Consider the following 16,601-nt stretch of genomic DNA (forward strand, 5'->3'; position numbering starts at 1 on the left):
ACATCATCTTCATCACCAACCCATCTGGTCACCGCTCTCTCTCTCTCTAAAAATTAAGCTGCACATCTGGTCACCGCTCTCTCTCTCTAAAAAATTAAGCCGTTGATGCGTGTGTAGTGTAATATATTTTTGATGAGTATTTAAGCCCCTTTTTACACTTTTAGCCAAGTTTTAAATTTATAAAACACGATATTCACTAACACTAAACACACATATGGGCAAGTGCACCCATCGTGGACGTAGTATAGTGTTGGTAAGATACCGAGGTCGTCCAAGGACACAAGAGCTTTTAACACCGGTTTATCCTCAACGTCTAATCAAATCAAAAAGTGAGAAAAATGTTTTAAACTAAGAAAAATAAAAACTAACTAAATGCTGAAAATAAAAATAAAATAAAAACAGATAGACAAGATGAATCACTTGGATCCGACACGTGTATTAGTATAACCTTTGATTATTTTCGCACTTTTGCACTTGTTTAAGAGATTATCTTAGTTATTGTAGTAGGCCCCTCTTTTGAAGGCGACGTTACCCTCAACCCAGTAGTTTGAGTCAGCAAGGATACAATCCTAAAGGGTCGGATTATTGAAAGATAATGAATTAAGTTATTAATGCAAATTATGGTAGGCCCCGCTTTTGGCGGTGACGTTACCCTCGGCTAAGTAGTCTGAGTCAGCAGGGATACAGTCCTAAATAGCCGGGTTATAGTATTAATAGTAGTTAACTTATGAGGGGGTCAAAGAGTTTGGATCCCCGCCATCCAATACCTATGGGCATTGAAGGAGATCCTACTAAATTTGACCCAGGTCCCAAGCAGGACCTCTAAACGCTGAACAAGGGCAAGACCCTTACCAAACCGTTCCCTTAACCCCCGACCAGGTAGCCAACATACCTCCATATAGACCGTGGAGATATGAATGGTGAAAATCTTTTATTTTATATAGACAGTAAAATAATGCCAAGACACCACGGACAAACGATAAGGAAAGATCACCTTCAACATAAGTAACTAGTTATTAAAGTCATTAATACAAAACCAAATAAAAAGTGCAAAAGATTAAAAATAAAAAGTATTATACTAAACACTTGTCTTCCCCAAGTGATGAAAGAGACTTAGGCAAACATGGCCTTGATTGTCAAGAACTCTTACGATCAATCTTGGATCCCGAGACGACTCACACACTCTACGATGGACAATGGATGATGGTGGTGGATGATGGTGTTATGGTGGTGGTGGGTGGTGGATGAGGTGTGAGAGAGGTGGTGTGCCAAGGGATGAGAGAGAATGAAGCCAAGCTCCTCTATTTATAGGCTGAACAGAAGGCTGGACACGGCCCCGTGCCCGTCTGACATTCTCTCACTTCATTAATTGTAATTGCGAATTACAATTAATGCGCCTGCTGTACTTTCACCACGCCCCCGTGCTCGCTGGACACGGCCCCGTGGTGGGCAATGGAAGCTTCTACTGGTTTGTCTTTTCTGCTGCTTCCTGGGCACGCCCCCGTGTTCGCTGGACACGGGGCGTGTTCAGACTCTGTTTCTTCTCCTTTGCCTTGGGAGGTGCCGTTGAGGGTCCGGGCAGTCCACTTTTGTTCCTTTTCTTGTATTTATGGTAGAATTAGCTGTCTTTTTGCTTCTTTTGTGATTTTGAGCTCATTTCATCCTGAAAATACAAAAGGAAGACAAAAACACTCTTTTTCCAACATTAGTACTTAAAAAGGGTTAGTTTTATGCCTTAATTGATGTGATTTATATGTTGCATTTTACACACATCAATAAACCACACACGACACAACCTAAATCAAATTATAAAAACAGGATTGTGAAGTCAGTGATGTGTATGGAAAAGACCTTGAAATCTTGGGTTGTCACATCATCCCTAACTTGAAAGAAATTTCGTCCCGGAATTTTTGTCAATCATCGACAAAAGGAAAGTTTGACTGAAAGTTTACGCGTCTTCCTGATTTGGGCGGTTGTTTTGAATTCAAGTTTGAACCGAAAAAACAAACGTATAACATAATTAAAGTCTTAGATCCTACCGGGTTAGTCACGTAGTCCGGTTGGTCGGCTACGTGCATTTCATAGTCAAGGTCACCGGTTCGATCCCCGGCACGCGCATAAAGGGGCGGGTTTACCCAGAAACCCCCCTTTTTTGTTCCTTTTTGATGTTAACTGAAGTTAACTGGGGTTTCTAACCCAGTTAACTGCCTTCCTTTAAAGGCCACTAACCTGGTTAAGAAAAAGCTTACAAAAAGGGTTTTACTAACTAAATTCATTAAAAATCCTTTTTATTTAATTAATTAATATATTTAATTATTATAAATACTATATTTATATGTATTTATATATATATATATATATGTATATATATGTTTAAATTGTTTTATTTAGTATATATATATATATATATATATATATATATGTATATTTATATATTTATATATATATATATATATTTATATATATATATAAATTGATTTATTTAGTATATGTATATATGTATATATATATATATATATTTAAATTGATTTATTTATTTCATAAGAATCAATATATGTTATAAGTATTTAATTTACCCGAATTTCTGGTAAACTACCGAATTAATGTACGAATTTCCCATTTTGTCTAGTTTAGGGTAATCTCTTGGCAACGATGGATTTAAGAGCTGGGATTTAGATGGAAATTCACTGTTTTTACGTGTTTAACATTGTTTAACGTGTTTTAACGTGTAATCACATAACATGAATATATAACAAGAATATGATTAAAAACCAATGCATTTTTCATTATGATCAAAGTCTCGAATACAAATTGGGATAGAACGAGAGTACAACTGTCTGAAAAGGAAGGTACAACCCATTATGCTATAAATAGAAAGTTCAAAAACGCGAGGCGTTACAGTCTCCCCTACTTTAGGAGATTTCGTCCTCGAAATCAAGATGAAACTTTTGAAAAGATTATATGTAAGGGTTTATAAAATGAGACTTTGATCATAAGGTTTTTATTTAGGAAAATTGGTTTCATGAATGCATCACATAGCACATTGTCTTTCACATTCTTGTTCACATAAAATGAATGAAATGTCATAGATTTTCACATAGTATAACATGCATAATGAAAGCATAATAAATTTAATTTGTTCACAAGGGAGTATCATTTATTGTTTTAGGTCACGACAATAGTGCGAAATGTGTCACCTAGCTAGAAATGAACGTAACGCTCAAACGTAAAACACATAATAATTGAGATAACATAAAAGAGATTTAACGTAAAACATGGATTGTCACGGAACGTAACATATGACACTTCCAAAGTGAATCGAAGACCTTCTCGAATTAAGGAAGCGTGCTTTGGCCTAATAGGTATTAGTACTCTCATCGATGGTCCCCAGGTAGGCAACGGGTCCTTAATGGATTTATACGAATGCCAAACCTAGACAGGACGTCCCGACTACCGGTACTTAACCCTTCCAGTTACTACACGTTCTTAATCGATTGGGAAATCGAGACTTTGGCGAGAGCGAAAATCGAGGAGTGGGACTAGTTAAACAAGATGCGAGTATCACCTCTAACTTGATAACATCGTACCCTAATGTGGTTGGTACTTATCAAAAGATAAGGGTCCACTAGAATATGAAATGGAAAACTCCCATCAAGGTTTGGATATCACTCCTAACTTGAGGGTAGATTTCGTACAAAAATCAAAGTATAGCTGAGTGAATATCATCACCAAGTGTGGGAATCACCCCTGTCTTGATGAATCAATTCGATTGTATTGTAAGAGTGTCTTCAAAGCCTCCAAGTGTGTATTGTGTTAGCCTTAGGAAAGGCATGTATATTAAGAGTCCAAAAGAAAGTAGAGGGAAGCAAGTGAAGATAGAAGGGAAGTTGTTTTAAGCAACACATAGTGAAAAAGCTCCTAAACTATAGACTAGGCAAGACATTCCTAATTCCCTATAGTTATGGCTCTGATACCCATCTGGTATCAGAGTACTCCTACTATAGACTAGGGAAAACTAAGGCAATCCTACCCAATTCCCTATAGTTATGGCTCTGATACCAATCTGTCACACCCCAACCGATGGCGGAAACATCGGGATGAGACGTACAAATTGCTCAAAACAACATAACACTATTGTGACAATATGAATTAATTGATTTCATTAAATCTCAAAATGGGATACATAGTTCCAAATAAATAAACATAACATTTAACAATAATCAAAATGCTAAGTGGGTTTCTAATGTCCATCCTAGCTTGATTCTTGTTTTTCTTGATCATTCAACCTGCAATATGTATTAAAATAAATCAACAAAAGCATGTTGGCGAGTATACAAGTTTTCATACATAGCATAGTACGTGTTTAAAATGTTGCTCATATCCAAATGTGAAATACAATATCATGTAAACAGTATATACTCGAAACGATGTTACTCTATGTGTCCAAACCAAAGTTTAACGCAATTAAAGTGTACCCAAACGAATTTGAGTATGTTTGACATAGTTTAAACCTAACAATACCTGCTCATAGAACAGGAGGGGCGTTTCTCAACCTATAGCGCTACCATTGTTAGGGGAGGCTTGTACGAAGTTAATGAACACATAGTCATTAGGTGTTTACAGTAGCATAACATGTCTAACATGATTAAAATGTATCACATAGAGTAAGGATAGAGTGTGCATAAAATGTTTAATGTGTTGTGATGTTTGATATGTAATACATATTGCACCCAAAAGTGTAAAACGAAAATGGGTCATGTATACTCACCTTAGAGCGCGTTGCGTATTTCTTGGAAAAGATAAAGAATCAGGGATTTTCCAAAGGAACGTGCACAAGAGAATTACCCTATTAATTTTGAGGTTTGATTAATATAGGGAATTTAGTGATTATTTGAATAACAAGGCATTTATATATAAAAATAATATAAACATGTCTAACATAATATTCATATGTTTCATTTTTTTTTTAATATTTGGTAATTAACGAAATAAATAACATTTTATTTATAAATAAGTGGGCAATAATAAATAATATTTCTAAAATTCTAGTTTATATAGATTATTAATTTCTAATATATATTTAAAATAAAGATTCTGATTTTAAGTAAAGTAATAAATCAGAATAATTAGAGAATAATAATTCACATTCAGTTAATAATAAAAATAAAAATTCTGATTTTATAAACTCTGAAATTAAATTTTCTGTTTTAAAAATAATAATAATTCTGAAAATAATTATGATTTAATTAATAAATCAGGAACCGATAATTCTGTTTATTAGGATAAAATTCTGAAAATGAATAATGATAATTTATAAATATAATTCCTGTTATAAATATTATTAATAAATCTGAATTAATAATAAATTCTGATTTAAGAAGTAAATCCTGATTTAACAGCAATAATAATTTTGATAAATTCTGATTTAAACGATAAATCTGATTTATTAAAATAAAATTCTCTGATAAAATATTATAATTCAGGTTATAATAAATAAATCTGTTTTATAATATTTATAATAATTAAGCAATAAACCTGTTTTAATAATAACATAGATAAATCTGATTATATATATAAAATTCTGATTTAATAATTAATATTACTGATTTAATAAAATAAATCTGAAATAAATATTAAGAATAATAATTCAGATAATAAATCATTATTCTGAAAATGTAACTACTTCTGATTATTAATAATAAAATTTGAATTATATGATAATATCGATAGTAATAATAAAAATGATATTAACAATTTTAATATAGTAACAATTCTATAATAATGATATTAATAACATTATAACAGAAAAAAAAATAACGAATGGTGAACCGGAAAAAGAACAAGTCGGAGTAGGGGTGGTTACCGGCCCGGCGGTGGTCTCCGGTGGCAGCAGGAGATTCCGGCGAGAGTTTCAGGTCCTCCGGCGAGGGTGGTTTGCGGTTCCGGTGATATGCAGTGAAGGAGGTGGGTGTGTGAGTGGTTTCGGAGAAGGATGCGGTTTGGTATATATAGGGGGTGTCGGGTTGGTCGAAATAGGAAATCGATGGTGAATATGGTAAATGGAAATCACAGCGGCCGGAATTTTTGTCAATCATCGACAAAAGGAAAGTTTGACTGAAAGTTTACGCGTCTTCCTGATTTGGGCGGTTGTTTTGAATTCAAGTTTGAACCGAAAAAAACAAACGTATAACATAATTAAAGTCTTAGATCCTACCGGGTTAGTCACGTAGTCCGGTTGGTCGGCTACGTGCATTTCATAGTCAAGGTCACCGGTTCGATCCCCGGCACGCGCATAAAGGGGCGGGTTTACCCAGAAACCCCCCTTTTTTGTTCCTTTTTGATGTTAACTGAAGTTAACTGGGGTTTCTAACCCAGTTAACTGCCTTCCTTTAAAGGCCACTAACCTGGTTAAGAAAAAGCTTACAAAAAGGGTTTTACTAACTAAATTCATTAAAAATCCTTTTTATTTAATTAATTAATATATTTAATTATTATAAATACTATATTTATATGTATTTATATATATATATATATGTATATATATGTTTAAATTGTTTTATTTAGTATATATATATATATATATGTATATTTATATATTTATATATATATATATATTTATATATATATATATAAATTGATTTATTTAGTATATGTATATATGTATATATATATATATATATATATTTAAATTGATTTATTTATTTCATAAGAATCAATATATGTTATAAGTATTTAATTTACCCGAATTTCTGGTAAACTACCGAATTAATGTACGAATTTCCCATTTTGTCTAGTTTAGGGTAATCTCTTGGCAACGATGGATTTAAGAGCTGGGATTTAGATGGAAATTCACTGTTTTTACGTGTTTAACATTGTTTAACGTGTTTTAACGTGTAATCACATAACATGAATATATAACAAGAATATGATTAAAAACCAATGCATTTTTCATTATGATCAAAGTCTCGAATACAAATTGGGATAGAACGAGAGTACAACTGTCTGAAAAGGAAGGTACAACCCATTATGCTATAAATAGAAAGTTCAAAAACGCGAGGCGTTACAGTCTCCCCTACTTTAGGAGATTTCGTCCTCGAAATCAAGATGAAACTTTTGAAAAGATTATATGTAAGGGTTTATAAAATGAGACTTTGATCATAAGGTTTTTATTTAGGAAAATTGGTTTCATGAATGCATCACATAGCACATTGTCTTTCACATTCTTGTTCACATAAAATGAATGAAATGTCATAGATTTTCACATAGTATAACATGCATAATGAAAGCATAATAAATTTAATTTGTTCACAAGGGAGTATCATTTATTGTTTTAGGTCACGACAATAGTGCGAAATGTGTCACCTAGCTAGAAATGAACGTAACGCTCAAACGTAAAACACATAATAATTGAGATAACATAAAAGAGATTTAACGTAAAACATGGATTGTCACGGAACGTAACATATGACACTTCCAAAGTGAATCGAAGACCTTCTCGAATTAAGGAAGCGTGCTTTGGCCTAATAGGTATTAGTACTCTCATCGATGGTCCCCAGGTAGGCAACGGGTCCTTAATGGATTTATACGAATGCCAAACCTAGACAGGACGTCCCGACTACCGGTACTTAACCCTTCCAGTTACTACACGTTCTTAATCGATTGGGAAATCGAGACTTTGGCGAGAGCGAAAATCGAGGAGTGGGACTAGTTAAACAAGATGCGAGTATCACCTCTAACTTGATAACATCGTACCCTAATGTGGTTGGTACTTATCAAAAGATAAGGGTCCACTAGAATATGAAATGGAAAACTCCCATCAAGGTTTGGATATCACTCCTAACTTGAGGGTAGATTTCGTGCAAAAATCAAAGTATAGCTGAGTGAATATCATCACCAAGTGTGGGAATCACCCCTGTCTTGATGAATCAATTCGATTGTATTGTAAGAGTGTCTTCAAAGCCTCCAAGTGTGTATTGTGTTAGCCTTAGGAAAGGCATGTATATTAAGAGTCCAAAAGAAAGTAGAGGGAAGCAAGTGAAGATAGAAGGGAAGTTGTTTTAAGCAACACATAGTGAAAAAGCTCCTAAACTATAGACTAGGCAAGACATTCCTAATTCCCTATAGTTATGGCTCTGATACCCATCTGGTATCAGAGTACTCCTACTATAGACTAGGGAAAACTAAGGCAATCCTACCCAATTCCCTATAGTTATGGCTCTGATACCAATCTGTCACACCCCAACCGATGGCGGAAACATCGGGATGAGACGTACAAATTGCTCAAAACAACATAACACTATTGTGACAATATGAATTAATTGATTTCATTAAATCTCAAAATGGGATACATAGTTCCAAATAAATAAACATAACATTTAACAATAATCAAAATGCTAAGTGGGTTTCTAATGTCCATCCTAGCTTGATTCTTGTTTTTCTTGATCATTCAACCTGCAATATGTATTAAAATAAATCAACAAAAGCATGTTGGCGAGTATACAAGTTTTCATACATAGCATAGTACGTGTTTAAAATGTTGCTCATATCCAAATGTGAAATACAATATCATGTAAACAGTATATACTCGAAACGATGTTACTCTATGTGTCCAAACCAAAGTTTAACGCAATTAAAGTGTACCCAAACGAATTTGAGTATGTTTGACATAGTTTAAACCTAACAATACCTGCTCATAGAACAGGAGGGGCGTTTCTCAACCTATAGCGCTACCATTGTTAGGGGAGGCTTGTACGAAGTTAATGAACACATAGTCATTAGGTGTTTACAGTAGCATAACATGTCTAACATGATTAAAATGTATCACATAGAGTAAGGATAGAGTGTGCATAAAATGTTTAATGTGTTGTGATGTTTGATATGTAATACATATTGCACCCAAAAGTGTAAAACGAAAATGGGTCATGTATACTCACCTTAGAGCGCGTTGCGTATTTCTTGGAAAAGATAAAGAATCAGGGATTTTCCAAAGGAACGTGCACAAGAGAATTACCCTATTAATTTTGAGGTTTGATTAATATAGGGAATTTAGTGATTATTTGAATAACAAGGCATTTATATATAAAAATAATATAAACATGTCTAACATAATATTCATATGTTTCATTTTTTTTTAATATTTGGTAATTAACGAAATAAATAACATTTTATTTATAAATAAGTGGGCAATAATAAATAATATTTCTAAAATTCTAGTTTATATAGATTATTAATTTCTAATATATATTTAAAATAAAGATTCTGATTTTAAGTAAAGTAATAAATCAGAATAATTAGAGAATAATAATTCACATTCAGTTAATAATAAAAATAAAAATTCTGATTTTATAAACTCTGAAATTAAATTTTCTGTTTTAAAAATAATAATAATTCTGAAAATAATTATGATTTAATTAATAAATCAGGAACCGATAATTCTGTTTATTAGGATAAAATTCTGAAAATGAATAATGATAATTTATAAATATAATTCCTGTTATAAATATTATTAATAAATCTGAATTAATAATAAATTCTGATTTAAGAAGTAAATCCTGATTTAACAGCAATAATAATTTTGATAAATTCTGATTTAAACGATAAATCTGATTTATTAAAATAAAATTCTCTGATAAAATATTATAATTCAGGTTATAATAAATAAATCTGTTTTATAATATTTATAATAATTAAGCAATAAACCTGTTTTAATAATAACATAGATAAATCTGATTATATATATAAAATTCTGATTTAATAATTAATATTACTGATTTAATAAAATAAATCTGAAATAAATATTAAGAATAATAATTCAGATAATAAATCATTATTCTGAAAATGTAACTACTTCTGATTATTAATAATAAAATTTGAATTATATGATAATATCGATAGTAATAATAAAAATGATATTAACAATTTTAATATAGTAACAATTCTATAATAATGATATTAATAACATTATAACAGAAAAAAAAAATAACGAATGGTGAACCGGAAAAAGAACAAGTCGGAGTAGGGGTGGTTACCGGCCCGGCGGTGGTCTCCGGTGGCAGCAGGAGATTCCGGCGAGAGTTTCAGGTCCTCCGGCGAGGGTGGTTTGCGGTTCCGGTGATATGCAGTGAAGGAGGTGGGTGTGTGAGTGGTTTCGGAGAAGGATGCGGTTTGGTATATATAGGGGGTGTCGGGTTGGTCGAAATAGGAAATCGATGGTGAATATGGTAAATGGAAATCACAGCGGCCGGAATTTTTGTCAATCATCGACAAAAGGAAAGTTTGACTGAAAGTTTACGCGTCTTCCTGATTTGGGCGGTTGTTTTGAATTCAAGTTTGAACCGAAAAAAACAAACGTATAACATAATTAAAGTCTTAGATCCTACCGGGTTAGTCACGTAGTCCGGTTGGTCGGCTACGTGCATTTCATAGTCAAGGTCACCGGTTCGATCCCCGGCACGCGCATAAAGGGGCGGGTTTACCCAGAAACCCCCCTTTTTTGTTCCTTTTTGATGTTAACTGAAGTTAACTGGGGTTTCTAACCCAGTTAACTGCCTTCCTTTAAAGGCCACTAACCTGGTTAAGAAAAAGCTTACAAAAAGGGTTTTACTAACTAAATTCATTAAAAATCCTTTTTATTTAATTAATTAATATATTTAATTATTATAAATACTATATTTATATGTATTTATATATATATATATATATATGTATATATATGTTTAAATTGTTTTATTTAGTATATATATATATATATATATGTATATTTATATATTTATATATATATATATATATATATATATTTATATATATATATATTTATATATATATATATAAATTGATTTATTTAGTATATGTATATATGTATATATATATATATATATATATTTAAATTGATTTATTTATTTCATAAGAATCAATATATGTTATAAGTATTTAATTTACCCGAATTTCTGGTAAACTACCGAATTAATGTACGAATTTCCCATTTTGTCTAGTTTAGGGTAATCTCTTGGCAACGATGGATTTAAGAGCTGGGATTTAGATGGAAATTCACTGTTTTTACGTGTTTAACATTGTTTAACGTGTTTTAACGTGTAATCACATAACATGAATATATAACAAGAATATGATTAAAAACCAATGCATTTTTCATTATGATCAAAGTCTCGAATACAAATTGGGATAGAACGAGAGTACAACTGTCTGAAAAGGAAGGTACAACCCATTATGCTATAAATAGAAAGTTCAAAAACGCGAGGCGTTACAAACATGGCCTTGATTGTCAAGAACTCTTACGATCAATCTTGGATCCCGAGACGACTCACACACTCTACGATGGACAATGGATGATGGTGGTGGATGATGGTGTTATGGTGGTGGTGGGTGGTGGATGAGGTGTGAGAGAGGTGGTGTGCCAAGGGATGAGAGAGAATGAAGCCAAGCTCCTCTATTTATAGGCTGAACAGAAGGCTGGACACGGCCCCGTGTCCGCTGGACACGGCCCCGTGCCCGTCTGACATTCTCTCACTTCATTAATTGTAATTGCGAATTACGATTAATGCGCCTGCTGTACTTTCACCACTCCCCCGTGCTCGCTGGACACGGCCCCGTGGTGGGCAATGGAAGCTTCTACTGGTTTGTCTTTTCTGCTGCTTCTTGGGCACGCCCCCGTGTTCGCTGGACACGGGGCGTGTTCAGACTCTGTTTCTTCTCCTTTGCCTTGGGAGGTGCCGTTGAGGGTCCGGGCAGTCCACTTTTGTTCCTTTTCTTGTATTTATGGTAGAATTAGTTGTCTTTTTGCTTCTTTTGTGATTTTGAGCTCATTTCATCCTGAAAATACAAAAGGAAGACAAAAACACTCTTTTTCCAACATTAGTACTTAAAAAGGGTTAGTTTTATGCCTTAATTGATGTGATTTATATGTTGCATTTTACACACATCAAATACCCCCACACTTGAACTTTTGCTTGTCCTCAAGCAAAACTCTTTAAATGTGGCTTACACTCCCAAATGGAATAGGTAGAAGAGAAGTTTTTTAGCTTGTCTTAGAGTGTCGGGAATCCAAGGTTTTTATAGGTTTTATTTTTATTTATTTACAATCCTATTCGTTATGATTTATTTTGAACGTTTCATAAGATGAATTACTTATTTGGGCATAGCATGCCTTATTAAAATTCCATTTATATACAAGTTCACATACCTCACGGGAGATCACTCAACACTCGGCCGAAGGTGTATATTTTAGTGAATCACTCGAGAGCGGCACGGAACTCACGTCTTCCATAGGCTTGCCAAGCAATCAATCCTCCTCCTTTTTAACTTTTTACCTTTGTAAATATCAAGAGGACTTTTGGGGTGAAGGCTTGGGTTTAAAGGTGGGTGGTTGGTTAGTGGTTAGTAAAAAGGGCGAAAATCGTAACAAGCGTCGGTTTTCGTGAAGTACCTTGTTTTTAGTGACTTTTTATTTTGAAGTATTTCTCCAAACAAGCTTTTATAGCTTTTGTTTGTTTTTGACTTCATCATCATCATTTTTTTTTTTCGATCGTCACATAAAAAGGTGAGTTTACGAAAAAGCGAACTTGTTACTAAAAATAAAAAGGTTTTTGGTGGGTAAAAAGGGTTTTGGGGTAATGAAATAAAAGGTTTAGGCTCAAAGGGGCTATCTAGGGGGATTTTTGGGTAGGTAAAAAAAAATGAAAAATAATGGTTTTGAAAGAAAAATGGTTAGTCCTAATGCCTCCATCATTTACTTACTTGGGTTTAAGTTGGTAAGGACCGGGAATGTATCGTCGTGGCAAGTTCTAGATTTGTAAGGACCGAGCGGCTATTCACACAAGAAACGAAAAATGAGCATTTAATCTAAATATGTGTATTTTTGTGCTCAATAAAGGCTCAAAACTCACTTTTGTGGGAATGGGTTTTTTAATGTGACCAAGCATATATAATCGAATTTTTAACTAGACTTGTTATACCGTTTCATAATTTTCTTATGTTGGTTCTTTTTTTATCACGACGCTATCGGTTGTAAACTTGTAAAAATATAACCTTTTTAGAACTTGTTATTCCCGACTTAAACTAAGACAAGTAAATAAAAAAAATGAAAAAGTTTTTGAAAAAATTTGGGGTGTTTAGCGGTTCCAATAGAGTTTTGTGTAAGGCTTGTGTTTAGGATTTTGCAAAATTTCAAGGGTTTTAGCATCCCCCACACACTTAAATTACACATTGTCCTCAATGTATCCAAAAATAATGTTTTTGGTTGATTAGAATGTATAAAAGTGGGTTAAAAAGCAAAGATTTATGTTACTGGCATCCTGGACACGGCCCCGTGTTGACCGGGCACGGCCCCGTGGTCAAGTGCCAGTAACAAAAATTACAGAATTGAAACAGAAGCCTGGACACGGGGGCGTGTCCGCTGAACACGGCCCGTGTCCAGTTACCTGAACTGGGTGATTTTCTGCAGGGGCTCAGCACGGGGCCGTGTTGGTTGGGCACGGCCCGTGTTGAGCCTTCTGTGATGGAGATTTTTGTCGGGTTGCTCTGTTCTTCGTGCATGGTTCCATTTTTCTCGTTCCCTTTTTCATCCATTACCACCATGAGTGTGTTTTATTCTGCAAAAACTAAAAGATTAAACTAAACTAAGGATAGATCCGCGGAATGCCTCCGTGGTGCGCCACGTTTATAAGGGTCCTTGGCTAGACCCGATTCCCGGTTATATATCTTCTGAGTGGAGTGCCTTGCTTCCCAAGTTACACCGTCGGAGAGCGGCATCCAAGCTTGAATCAATAACCTTCATGTAACTGACTGGGTCGTCGTCCTCTATTCTCTTCCCAACTCCGAACTTCACCTCATCGTCCCCATACCTCAAAGTCAGTGTCCCGTCATTCATGTCTACCACTGCTTGTGCTGTGGCAAGGAAGGGTCTCCCTAGGATAAGGGGGACCTCGGTGTCTTCCTCCATGTCGAGTATGACAAAGTCAACTGGATAAACGAATCTGCTTACCCTTACCAAGACATTCTCGATGACACCTTGTGGGAACTTGACTGATCGATCAGCGAGTTGTATGCTTATTTTTGTAGGGCTCGTGGTTCCCAAGCCAAGCCTTTTGAACATCGATGAGGGCATGAGGTTAATGCTAGCCCCTAAGTCGGCCAAGGCATTGCGAACGGGTGATTCCCCTATTGAGCATGGAATCGTGAAACATCCGGGATCGATTTTCTTTTGGGGTAGTTTATTGAGTACGAGGGCAGAGCATTCTTCGCCTAAATTAACTAATTGCAAATTTTCAATTTTCTTTTTATGTGTAAGGAAGTCCCTCATAAATTTAGAGTATTTGGGCATTTGGGTTAGGACTTCGATAAAAGGAATATTGACATGCAATTATTTTACAGACTTTCGAATTTTGCGAACTGCTCATTGGTCTTTTGACGAATTAACCTACCGGGGTACGGAACTCGAGGAGCCTTGGTAGGCTCTGGTGATGGGGGAGAGTTCTTTTCCTGCAGATGTGTTGGCATTGTTTCTTCCGTTGGTGGAGGTACTTCTGCAGGCCCTACGGTGCGGTTTCGTAGTGTGATGAGGTGAACTTGCGCCTTTGGGTTTGTTTCGGTATTGCTAGGTAATGCGCCTTGCGGTCTCTCGGAAAAATTTTGTGCTAGTTGATTTATTTGTTTTTCTATGTTTTGAATGCTAGCTTGTTGATTCCTAAAATTAGATTCTAATTGTAGAAATCTTTCCGAGTTTTTCTTATCAGTGTCAGAGACGAGGCGAGATATAGTATCTTCGAGCCTTTCTCGTCCACCTTGTTGTTGAGTGAAATTTTGTGACTCATTTCTTGATTGCTGAAAGTTTGTTCGTTGGGTTTGTTGGTTACTACTATTGCCGGTTTCCCTCCAACCAAGGTTTGGGTGGTTTCGCCATCCTTGGTTGTAAGTTCCCGTTGGAGGACCCGACGGCCTAGGTCTATTATCAATGTAGTTTACCATTTCTTGTTGATCGTCCGTTTCTTTCATGCAACTCCAATTTTCATGTGACCCACCACACCCTTCACAAGCCATAACCGAGACTGTTTTTGTTATTTCTAATTTTTTTTATTTTTGAAGAAAGGGCCTTGATTTGGGCTTGTAAAGAGGTGCTTTCGTCGACCTTATGGGCGCCCGGGGCGATAGACTTATTTCCCCGGGGAGTGTGCCATTGAAAATTGGTTTGAGCAATTTCCTCAATCTGATTATATATTTCGTGTGGGCGTCGATTACCTAAAAGTCCCCCGGAGCTAGAATCAAGTGTCTGCCTAGTGTGTGGCAACAATCCATTGTAGAAAGTGGATACTTGTTGCCATATTGCGAGGCCGTGATGGGGACACTTGCGTAATAGCTCCTTGAACCTTTCCCAAGTTTCATATAAGGATTCCCCGTCCTCTTGTGAGTATGTATTAATTTCAGCCATTAATTTAGCAGTTTTAGAAGGAGGGAAATACTTATATAGAAACTTTTGGGCTAGTTCATCCCAGGTGTTTACCGATCCAGCTGGGAGGGTGTTGAGCCAAGCTTTCGCTCGGTCTTTTAGTGAGAATGGAAACATACGGAGGCGGATGGCGTCGTTTGATGCTCCATTGATCCGAAAGGTATCACATATTTCTAAGAAATTAGTTATATGTAGATGAGGATCCTCGTCCGCAAGCCCGTGGAAGGTTGCGGAGTTTTGGAGCATTTGTATCAAATGCGGTCGAAGTTCGAAGTTATTGGCTTCGACATTCGGAGCATTGATAGCGGCGCCTAGATTACCTACGGTGGGCCGTAGATAATCCATAAGGGTACGTTGGTCCGCCATTGGGGGTGGATCACCCGAAACCTTCTCTTGGTTTTTGGCTTTTAACCTTTTTCTGAGAAAGCGTTCGGGTTCTTCTAGTGGTTCCTTTATGTCTTTATTGGAACTGGAGCTCATACACTACGTGAGGATGGCGTCGGGTTCCAAGTCCTGCAATAAAAACAGAAAAGAATGTTGGTCAGAAGGTTCACCACGGCCCCGTGTTGAGTGAACACGGCCCCGTGGTCGGAATTACAGTGAATGTTTTTCAGATCCCAGTTACTGGAAGTTGGACACGGCCCCGTGTTGCACCGGCACGGCCCCGTGGTCAGCCTTCTGTAACTTGAAAAACAAAAACTGCCAGTAACGATGCTGAGCACGGCCCGTGTCCGTCCAGGCACGGCCCCGTGCTGAGCTCTGCAGAAGCTGAAAATCTAAAAAAAATCCTAAAAAAAATTAAAGAAAAATAAAAATATGATTAGGCCGTTGATTCCTAACTTTCTTAAAATCCTTGTGTCCCCGGCAGCGGCGCCAAAAACTTGATGCGTGTGTAGTGTAATATATTTTTGATGAGTATTTAAGCCCCTTTTTACACTTTTAGCCAAGTTTTAAATTTATAAAACACGATATTCACTAACACTAAACACACATATGGGCAAGTGCACCCATCGTGGACGTAGTATAGTGTTGGTAAGATACCGAGGTCGTCCAAGGACACAAGAGCTTTTAATACCGGTTTATCCTTAACGTCTAATCAAATCAAAAAGTGAGAAAAATGTTTTAAACTAAGAAAAATAAAAAC

The 16,601-nt window shown here is 35.5% G+C and overlaps 2 long non-coding RNA genes and 1 other non-coding gene across 3 annotated transcripts; 1 reads left to right on the forward strand and 2 right to left on the reverse strand.

The window, feature by feature from the left end:
- Nucleotides 1-4,134: 4,134 nt before the first annotated feature.
- Nucleotides 4,135-6,357, reverse strand: LOC118490598. Its single transcript, XR_004889507.1, has 3 exons — nt 5,864-6,357; nt 4,769-4,846; nt 4,135-4,286 (listed from the first exon to the last, which is right to left on the reverse strand). It is a non-coding gene; the product is annotated as an uncharacterized LOC118490598 (long non-coding RNA).
- A 1,942-nt stretch (nt 6,358-8,299) lies between these two features.
- LOC118490599 lies at nt 8,300-10,522 on the reverse strand. Its single transcript, XR_004889508.1, has 3 exons — nt 10,029-10,522; nt 8,934-9,011; nt 8,300-8,451 (listed from the first exon to the last, which is right to left on the reverse strand). It is a non-coding gene; the product is annotated as an uncharacterized LOC118490599 (long non-coding RNA).
- Nucleotides 10,523-15,338: 4,816 nt separating this feature from the next.
- Nucleotides 15,339-15,445, forward strand: LOC118491002. Its single transcript, XR_004890227.1, has one exon. It is a non-coding gene; the product is annotated as a small nucleolar RNA R71 (small nucleolar RNA).
- The last annotated feature ends 1,156 nt before the right edge of the window (nt 15,446-16,601 follow it).

Source organism: Helianthus annuus, chromosome 3 (genome assembly GCF_002127325.2).
Source record: "Helianthus annuus cultivar XRQ/B chromosome 3, HanXRQr2.0-SUNRISE, whole genome shotgun sequence".
NCBI classification, from domain to species: domain Eukaryota; kingdom Viridiplantae; phylum Streptophyta; class Magnoliopsida; order Asterales; family Asteraceae; genus Helianthus; species Helianthus annuus.